Source organism: Drosophila suzukii, chromosome X (genome assembly GCF_043229965.1).
Source record: "Drosophila suzukii chromosome X, CBGP_Dsuzu_IsoJpt1.0, whole genome shotgun sequence".
Lineage (NCBI taxonomy): Eukaryota > Metazoa > Arthropoda > Insecta > Diptera > Drosophilidae > Drosophila > Drosophila suzukii.
This window is the reverse complement of record NC_092084.1, coordinates 23,814,440-23,825,149: the sequence shown is the minus strand read 5'-3', so window position 1 is coordinate 23,825,149 and position 10,710 is coordinate 23,814,440.

Below are 10,710 nucleotides of genomic sequence, written 5' to 3'. Positions count from 1 at the left end.
GACCTCCCTTTTCATAACGAACCTGCCCAGCTGCGTAGCATTTTTCCCATAGATTGGACAATTTTCCCCGGCCAGTGTGTGCGTGTGTGTAATGCGTGGCAATTCCGCGCAGTGTGTGTGTGTGGGTGGGTGTGGGAGGGGAAAACCTATTTAGATGACGAATCACAGAAATTTGGCCTCATCAATGTCTGTGGTTCAGGGATCGGAGTGCGTGTGAGTGTATTACATTTCAGGGTTTCATTTTTTATACATGCACATATATATTATGGTTTATTTTTTTTTCGCTTTGCAATCTCTCGTTCCCGTCATCGTGTCGCATTTTTGGCAATCACAGGCGGCAGCAGAAGCTGTCAGAAGACATTGTCATCATCCAGCGACCAAGTCAAGAGCCACACCACACACCACCCAAAAAAAAACACCCACCCACCGAGGGGGAGGGAGCCATCCACCCACCTGGTCACGTCTCCAAGTGCGTGAAACGACCATACATGTGTCCGTAATCGACTGAGTTCGCAGCTCAGCTCATACACTGGCAAAAATAATAATAAAAAGGGTATTACACTTACATATTTAATATTCCAAAGAGATCGCCTTAGAAATCTGTAGAAAAGTATTCTACAATATCATTTATATCAAGGATTTTCAAGGACCTTCCATTTGTGTAGCCTACTTTTGGGCATACTTTCACGAGATACGGTTAAAACTTTTTCTGGGACTTGCTAGCTTGTATTTAAATTCAAGTAGGGATTAAAATAATTTAGAAAATGTTATTCTATAACATAAATGTAATTCTATATTTCTTACAAAATAGTACCTAGCAATTTAATACTATAATTTAAACAAAAGAACATCTAGCAATATGTAAATATCACCAAATATGAATAATCTTAAACTATATATAAGTTTTGAGATATTTTATACAATTTCTAAAAATCCGAAAGGTCATAGAATATGGCTATTTTTTTTAGTGTATTCCTTTCCTTTTTTTGAGCCTAGCGGACTGCTTAGGGAATAGTGTAATAAAGGCCAGCTGAAGCTCCCGTCGAAACCGCAGATTCGGATTCAGATCCAGATTTACATTCGGCTGAAAATGAAACTGAAACTGAGACCGAGTGGCTGAACTCCGCCTCCTTCACCAGGATTAGCGAATTCCTCTGCCATTTTTTTATTTTTTGGACACCTCGCCACCACCCACAGCCCACCGACAAAAAAAACACACACATGTGTGTGCGCGCGAAAAAAAAGAAAAAAACAATCACGAACAGATTTATCGCATTCATATTCAGCCTGATGCGAAATGTGACCAAGAGGGTGAAAAACGGGAAGGGAGGCCGCAAAAAATGAGTCCAACTCCCCCGCTCCCACCACACCGACCCCCCCTTTTTCTACCCCCTCCCCGCCCCTGAAGACCGCAAAATGGGATTACATTACTCAAAGAAATTTATTTTGACAGAACTAATATTTTGTCGCAGAGATCAGCCCTGGTCCTCATGTGCTGGCCTGCCCGTGGAAATCTGGACTCTGATTGCCTGCTTAGCGGAGTGGGGAGGGGGGTCTCGAAAAGGGGGCTGGAGGGGGTTAAGGAGTGGGTGGTGCATGGGTGGTGTGCGGTGGGGTTGCGGTTGTGTGTGGGGTTTATTTTCGGGAGGTGTTCTATATGATCTGTCGGCCCAAAGGTGGTTCAAAGATAAGATTTTTGTGTGTTTAAATATCCTATGATTTTTAGTCAGTTCCTTATTCTGTTAATTTTTAAATTAGTTCCTAAATAAATTTCATTTAAAATGAGTAAATACATATTGGTTAAATATTTTTTAAAGTTTAGTGATTCCTATTCAGATGTGTTTGTTATGAATTTGGTAAACTAAGATCATTAAAAAATACTTTTAAGAAAATTACTTCAAATCCAAGGGCTTATTACTTTTGTTAAATATAACAATAATAATAATTTAAAACAAGTAAAAGACCTAAAAAAAAGTGGTAATTACTTGGTATAATTTCCATATAAATTTGTAATAATACAGTTAACTAGGTCATTATTACATATATCTACACCTAAGATCAATACACAGCATTTTAAATATTTTTAAATTTCAAAAAGTGGAGAATTTCTAAGGTGGTTCAAAATATTTAAAGGATACTGGGAGTTTATTAAAGGGATTTTCCCCTGGCCAGTGTCAATATCCGCGCCTTGACTTGATAAACGTTCACAAAGTTGGGCGTAAAAATGAATTGGGGGCGTGGTTAGGGACTAGGTTGTTTGCTTGGATACACCCGGCAATACATAGATGTACAATGCATATATAGAGGTATGTACAATGTACATGTGTGGATTTGCACACACGTATTTGGCCATGTCCTTTGGCGTTGTCCCCTGTCCGTTTGTTGCCATAGCCGTTTTCTTTTTCCCCGCCCGCCTTTTCCCGCCCACTTCTGCCCATTTCTGCCCACTTTTGCCCACTTCTGCCCATTTCCATTGCGACTGCGTGTGGTGTGCTTTATTTTTACCCAGGCAAAAGTTTTCTTTGATGCAATATGTACAAACGACCCGACCAGCTAACGGCCACCAGAAAGGACCAAATGCGAATGGCTGATGTCCTGTGAGCAGGCTCCAGCTCCTGCCCCGCTGGCCTCCTCCCTCCATTTGCAACTCGACCCTCACGTACGAACTTTGGCTATAACAACAACTGTGGCCATTACGAAGCCAAGGCATGTGATGCGAAATCACACACACATGTGCACTGGGAGAAAATCGACGTTGCCTTGGTGAAATGTTAAGAAATTTGTTTTCCAGAACATTCATCTTGTATATTCTTATAGCCGATAACTTTTGAAATTTTTTATAACGTTATTATAAGTTTCCAAAACAAAAAAATTATTTATATAGTATTAGTATAGTATTTTTTAATTAAAACTATACTTAATACTAATAGTTTAAAAACATTTTATAACTTGATTTAGTTTTATACTAAAATTCTTAAAATTAAGTATATTCATAAGGAATTTTTTAAACATTGATTAAACATAAATTATATATTTTAAGTTGGGAGATTTTTTGGTACTTTTGGTATTTTCTAAAAAACCTTTGGAAAAGGCGTTTTTTGAAGTAGGTAAATGAAACCTTATTAAAAAAAAATATTATACTCATTTTCTCAATATTATAATATTATAATTATACTATCAATTTAAGTGTGACCATTTTAGGTACTTAAGCTATGCACTTTATTGATATCTCTTATAAGTTATTTAGTATTTAATAAAACAATAATGGCGCAGACAGCTAGAACTTTAAGTTCCTGCGTTAGTCTGCTTATAAATGACCAACATCATAAAAAAATATAACAAAATTTATAAAAATAAATTCTAAGCACGCTTGAAGAAGTAGTTGACAGTTTTTCTCAGTGCAGCGGGTCCCTTGGTCCTTTTGGACATTCCGTGCAGAGGCGCGTTGGCAACCGCCTGCTACCTTGCCAGGACCTTCCACCACCGACAACCGACCCACCGAGCAACTGAACAACGCCAGCATCCAGGGCAGCCATCAAAAAGGGCTTTCAATGGTAGACGAGGTCCTGCCACTGCCACCACCCACTTGCCTCCACCCCCTCCCCCCTCCTCCTTGGCCTCGTCGAACTCGCCATCCTGCAAAGTCTACATTGAAAGTCCTGTTGTCCGTTTTCCCGTTGCCATGTTGGACGGCAATGGCGATATTTGCTTTCCTTTCCGCCATGAAAGCGGAATGAATTGCGAGGAGGCGGGAAAAGGGGGTGGCCAGGGGGTGGAAAGCGCCGGACTGGCATGCAAAATGTGGGTGGGCCGCGCACATGGGGTGGATTTTTCGCCATTATTGTAGCAGTTTTGATCAATGGCCCTATATTTCGGGGGACGCTGTCCGCCAGCCCAAAAAGGACGAAGGACCAAGAACCTGGACTTAGGAACCTGTCGTTCAGAACGTATGTATTTAAATATCTTTTTGGAACCAGCAATAAAGATACTATACTACAAAAACTATGGAATAAAGTTTAATATATTATAATATATTCATTAAATATTTAAAATCATTAATCGTATCTTCCTGCTTTGCATATTTTTGTATTTAATTTAAGAAGTTTTCCATATCTATAAAAAAGTTATGTTCATGGTACCTATATATTTAATAAAAATTTGAGGATCTCTTAATAATAATCTATAATAATACTAATAATTGAGGGTACAAATATCTTATAGTTGTTCTTAATCACAAATAGTAAAATATATATTTTTATAAATATTGTAATTTTTGTATCACATATTATAAGAGGATATAAAATATTTAAGAACATCCAGGGCATTTCGGCTTTCCCTTAACCACGGATAACTTCTTCAATCGGTCTTCGATTTTTATTATTTATTTTTGCCGCGTCTGCAGAAACTCGATGGGGAAATCAGGGGGTGTTGGTTGGTTATTATTTGAGCCTTGGCCCCATGACCACACATATGTACGTACGTATCTGAGACCCTCCTTTGGAAAACGGAAAACCGAAGGACGGCACATATGTGCGACCACAGGCCATGACAACATTTCGGGCTAATCGAAGTTAACCCCTGGCTGCCAGCCCCTTAACCCCACGCACGCCCGTTGGCTTTGGCAATTTTTTATGCATGGCTCCCAGTTTGCCATTCAATTCGTTTCGATTCCTTTTCGATTCTGCCACTGCGACTGCCCATTAAATTTACGACACAAAACGCAACCGGGCAAACAAACAAACAACAGCACACACTCACGCACTGCCATGCACTGCGAAAAATTCTATAACAGATTTTATGAATTATAATAAAAAAATTATAGGACCCATGCATGGGTAAAATAAAAATAACTAATTTAAAAATATGATATCTATTCTAATATGAGAACTGTTTTATAAATTTATTTAAATTTGTAATAACAAAATTAACACACACTAATATTGTTAATTTAATTAATTTCACACACAAATAGAAATTATTTGAAATAATTGAATAATATTATAATATCATTTCATTTAGATATACCATAGATATTATTTGAAATATTGGAATACTGTTATAATATCATATCATTTAGATATGCAGTTCGTTTGAGTTATTTCCATCAACAGCACTTTTAGGGACATTTCATCTGGGATATTAAATATAAAATTTTTTTTTCACTGCACAGACAGACAAACAAATCGAGGCATAGACAAACAAACAAACCGAAGGGCAAACATTTTTATAAAGTCGCCGACGACGCCAATGAGCAGCCAGGAAAAAATAAGAAAGGAAGGAAAATAAAAGAGTTGCTTATGATTGGGGGTTGGGGTGGCGATTGGGGGTTAAGGGTTTGGGTTTTCATGAGAAAGGAAAGGGGTTCCCCCAAAATGAAGGCAACTGTGACTGGGCCACATGTTTGTGGACATTTATGCAAACTTTTCGCATTTCTTTTGCGCATTTGGTTTCGGGTGGTTGGGGCCAGTGGGAGGTTAAGGATATGGGTCCAGTCTGGGAATGTGTGTGTCCGGGGGTTAAGGTCCGTGTGTTTGCCTATTTGGTGGCTTTTACTCAAATTTGATTTAGATTCGATTTGGGTTTAATGTGTATTCAGTGGGCTTGAGAAGGAAGGTAATAATGCATCGAACAAGTAAATTATATTTAAATAATTTTATAGGATTTTCTTAAAAAGTTATAGTACAAATTGTATAACCATTGGTCTCTTTTACATCACCATTTACCTTCACCTTGATATCTTTCTACCGATCCAACCAGCATATTTTCACGTATCCGTATAAGAACAGATGTTCCCTGGCCAGCATAATATATAAAATTACCGACAAGAAAACAAAGAAAGATAACAAAACAAATAATAAATAAAAATTGCCCAACAAGGTGCAAATTAAATGAATTCAAATTTCGACTGCGGTCGCCACTATTTTTTTTCGAAGGGGAGTTGGGCGAACGAGGGAGATGCACCCATATGGGACAGATGTCTTTAAAAGCGACTTTTTTATATTATTACTCACACACTCCAGCGAGTCCTGTTCCTATCTGTCCATTTGGCTGGAGGTGATATTTAAGGACACGGGGTATATGGCCTATCAGTTTGGATTCTATTTATTATATTATATTTGTAGATAAAGAGTCATGGTATGCTATTGTAAGCGATTAAAATCTTTGGAAAAGTTAAAAATAATTATAATCCTTAAAGACTTAAAAACAATTTAAAGCCTAGGTATATTGTTTTAATCTTTAAAAATTTTAAGACTTATTAAAAGTAAAGTCTAGAAAAAAAAAAATTTAAGTAAGCAATTAATCTTAGCTAAGCAATTTATTTTTAAAAATATTATTTAATACTTTATAAATATACTTTAAAAATAGTAAACAAAATGAAATCATATTTTTAAGTCATTATTTAAAACCCTAAATCTTAAATTTTTGTAAATGGGAAAAAGTTTCTTACATATATTTTATAATGCAAGATACCTACACTTCAGAATTTCTCATAAAATAAAAAAAATTAATTTTAAAGTAAATATTTAAAACCTTAAAGCATAACCTTTTTAAAAATTAAATCAATTTGTATATAACAATATTTTTAAATTCAAATTAAATACACTTTATAAGTAGTTATAAAATCAAACTATGTTTTATACCCCATATACCCTAAATTATCCTTTTTTTTAATAATAAAAAAATTTTTATTGTGTAAAAGAAATCCTGGTCTAGGGTATTTCCGCTCCGTTGTGCTTCGAATGCAATGAGGTGCCTTTCTTGTTTTTGAACAAAATGAAAAATTTGTAAACGTTCGCGATCTCATATGACGAAACGGGACATGCAAACTACAAAGGACGAGCAATAACAACAACGCGGCAACATGAGGGCCATTTCCACACCGAGTGTGTGTGCGTGTGTGTGTGTGAGTGTGTGTAAGTGTGTGTGCCGCCAGATTGCCGCAAGGTAAAAAAAAAAGTGCACACAAAATCAACGCGACGCGAGTATCTCGCATGTCCTGTATGTCCTGCCGTCCCGAGTCCTGTGTGCGTATTTCTACCTATTTGGCTTTCTTTTTCCACCGCTCCGCTCCGCTTCTTTTTTTTTTTTTGCATATCACAGGGGGTTGGAATCATCATTTGAATAATTCGACATTTGCGGCATCCTTTTCCGAGTCCTTCCACCTTTGATTTCCACCTTTCCACGCGCCACAGCCGCGCATCGAATGACGAAAATTTCGTAATAAATAAATAATCCTTCTCCCCCCTCCTTTTTCTCTGTGTGGAAAGGAAAAACTGAAAAACTATGCCACGGCAGCGGGGAAAATTCGCTCGCAATTTGAAATTATGGATGAAAAGAAATGAGGCCATGCAAATGTGCGCTCGTATGTAGATACAATGTGGGTATTAAGGGTTGTGTGTTTTTTGGGATGGGGTTAGGGGAGTGGTAAAGGTAAAGGTAAAGGGAAAGGGTAGGTGCTGGTGCCAATATCCGGAATCCGGACCTCATAAGCCGCATCCCAGTTTTCCCAACGCACAACACCTGGCCAACATCAATCGGCAATCGATATCCGCGGACAGTTGCTAGCCCAAGTTCGAAATTCAATCGGATGAGTTTGAGGATGCGGGATCTCGAATTAAACATATCTGTGTATATCCCTGGGCTGGGGGCAAGGAATTCGATTGATCTGAATTGATGAGACCGCTAAAAAGGTGCCCTCATTTCATATATAGTGGAAGAATTAAGCTATCGGTGTAAGTATTGATAATAATAATATGGTAATAATTCACATAATTTTTATGACATTGCTATATAATACCAAAAATATAAAACTGCTTATAAGAATATTAAACCGGGAACTCACTTATTAAGAAATATCTATAAATATACATTTTTTTTAATAGATACTTTAACAATTAAAATTTTGTATTCAAATGAAAATATAATATTCCCGTACCTACATATTTAACAATTATATTAATATCAGTTTTATATATAGATTGCTTAATATCTGCACCTTTAAAAACCTTTAATAAAATTAACATTAATTATGTAAGCTATTATATGATTGAATAGTAATAAGCAAAAGAATGAAAATATTCAAAACAGCCCAAAAATATTTTATTTAGATCCTTAAAAATTAAAAACCGCTTTTTTCTATACATCTAAATTACATTTCAAAATGCTTTGAATGTTATAAAAATTCAAATTTCAAAAACTCCAAGTCCTTAACCAATTCTCTCAGTGCATTGCAGTGCACATTAGCATCGTTAAATTTGTGTATTCGAAAACAGTTTTTCAAAAATGTACTTTCATTCTTTGCGCTGCTGTCGTTTTGCAACCCTAAAATAAAAAAAAAATCAGCGATATTTGCCTGTTGTGCCATTTTTTAATTTTTCGCCTCTTGTCATTGTCCTTATCCTCGTCCCCTGTAACCCTCTAAAGCCCTTAACCCTTTTTTACCCACCCATCATCCTGGCAGACACAGACACACACAGAGACCCTCGAACCCAGACCAATTGCAATTGCAGTTTCGCCAATGTGCCGGAAAAATGCACAAAATCGCATAAAAAACCAAATTGGAAAAGGGTAAGGGTAAAAATTCGGGAAACCCAAATCCAAAATCCCAAATCCATCATCACTAGGTGTACAGTTGTGCGACCTTATCCGATCCGATTTTGCGATTTCGCTCAACTCATTAACCACTTGACTAATTGCCGCGATGCCAATGAATAGGATAACTGGAATGGTATTTCCCCTAAATTTTCGCTTGTATTTTTTTCACCCAAAAATAGATAGATAGAGGGGACTCAATCACAATGGGATTGGCGCCTTATCGCATTACACGGACTACTGTTTTGGCTTTGTGGCCCTAATCGCTGCCTTCACACCTTTAACACAATGCGGCAGCATCCGCACAGCCTCAAGTTCACACGCACTTTGAACCCAGCAAAACAGGATTCCCATTCAGGAGATGTGGTCCAGGTTCAGCATCCCCTAACCTCTCCCTATCCCTTCCCTTTCTTTTTGGGGTAAAAAACAAAGTTTTTGACATTAAACTGCAAACATGATGTTATATAATACACATAATTGCTCGGCTCATGGGACGAAACAGCATCATTCATTGGCTGGGAAGTCAAGGACCCTTGAAATGATCTGAAAAAATCCCTTGTTCCCCTCGCATCTCTCTTCTCTGTTTTCATTTATTATTTTTCCACCAATTTTTTGTCCTTTTTTTGGGTGTTTTGTTGCTCATAAATTGCCGCTAAATGGCGCAGGGGGTAGCCATATAGCCTGTCATTGGTTTGTTTAGGGTTTGATGTGTCAATATTTGACAGATCAAATTGATATTTATACGTTTATGGTATAATATGGGGACTCCCCCTCTTCCGATGTGCGTGTGTTTTGGCAGCGGCTACTCAAAGCCGGCTAATTGCCTGATTAATGAATTGGCCGGAATGAGAGAGGTCACTCGGCGGACCAGGGGTCAGTTGACGCCAAAGGGACCATGGGTGGGTTAATCACTTGGTGGGGGAGGGTCTATGAATCATCGATCGGGGTCAATTGGTTATATTTTTTATTATTTATCAGCTAATTAATGGGAAGGGGAGAAAGAGAGAAAGCCCTTTATTATTATTTGAATTTATAAAGTTTTATTCGGATTATGATATTGAATATAAATAAGCATATTATTGTGGCAAAAATATAGGTATTAATTTACATATTACTTAAGTATTTCTTGATTTCATATAAACTGGTGAAAGCGTTGTAAACTTAAATAATTGCATATCGAATTCAAAATTTCGGATCCTTTACTTAAATTACAAAAAAAACATAACATAAGAAGGCTTTTAAATTAAAAGACTTACCATAAAAATATTTAAATCATGGTAAAACATAGTAGATACATAAGTTGTAAGTCATATTAAATTTAAATTTAATTTAATTTAAGCATTTTTTACACCACCAGAATAAGAATTTGTTTTAGAAATCGATGTTTTCAAAGACTTAATTTAACTTTAATAGTTAAATTTAGTATTTACATATTTAAAATTAATCAAAATTGCAATAGATTTTATCAGTGAATGGTTTCTTTTTTCTGTAATTACAAAACAATTAATAAAATTTAACATACATACGTATGTAAACCAGTCAAAACGTATGACCTTCTTACTTTGAAAAAAGTGTTTTCAATTATGATTGATGATAAACGTGAACCCTTTTTAATTGTTTTCCCTTTTCTAGCAAGAATAGAAATTATTCATATAAAAGCGATTTTTGTTAGTAGATATATTTAGCTAAAATGATTTCAAGGTGTTTTAAGCTTAATATTTTTGATAGATATTTTAAGCCATAAGAGTTCTTTGAATATGTCCTAGATATCCCAATAGTAATCCTCACCTCAAGCTACCCACTTACCACCCCGGGACGAACTCCTTGAGGCAACCCCGAAGCAAACCGATTGTGGATCAATCATCTCGTTAGGGAATGTGCCGTTGTGCCATTGTTGTCTGCCCGAGGACTGTTCTATTATCCTGCAAGGATCGCGGCCCTTGGAACCTGCGAAATTAAGGATCACAGCTGGCCAAGGACCTCTGAGCAGCATCGGCACCCCGGGTCCTTCACGGCCGACCCCTTGCCGAGGGATGACGCCTCTGTCGCGGTCGGCAGCCTCCGTTATCCCTCGCAGGATCTACAAGGATCTAACCCCCCCTTTCTCAGCAAAAAGGA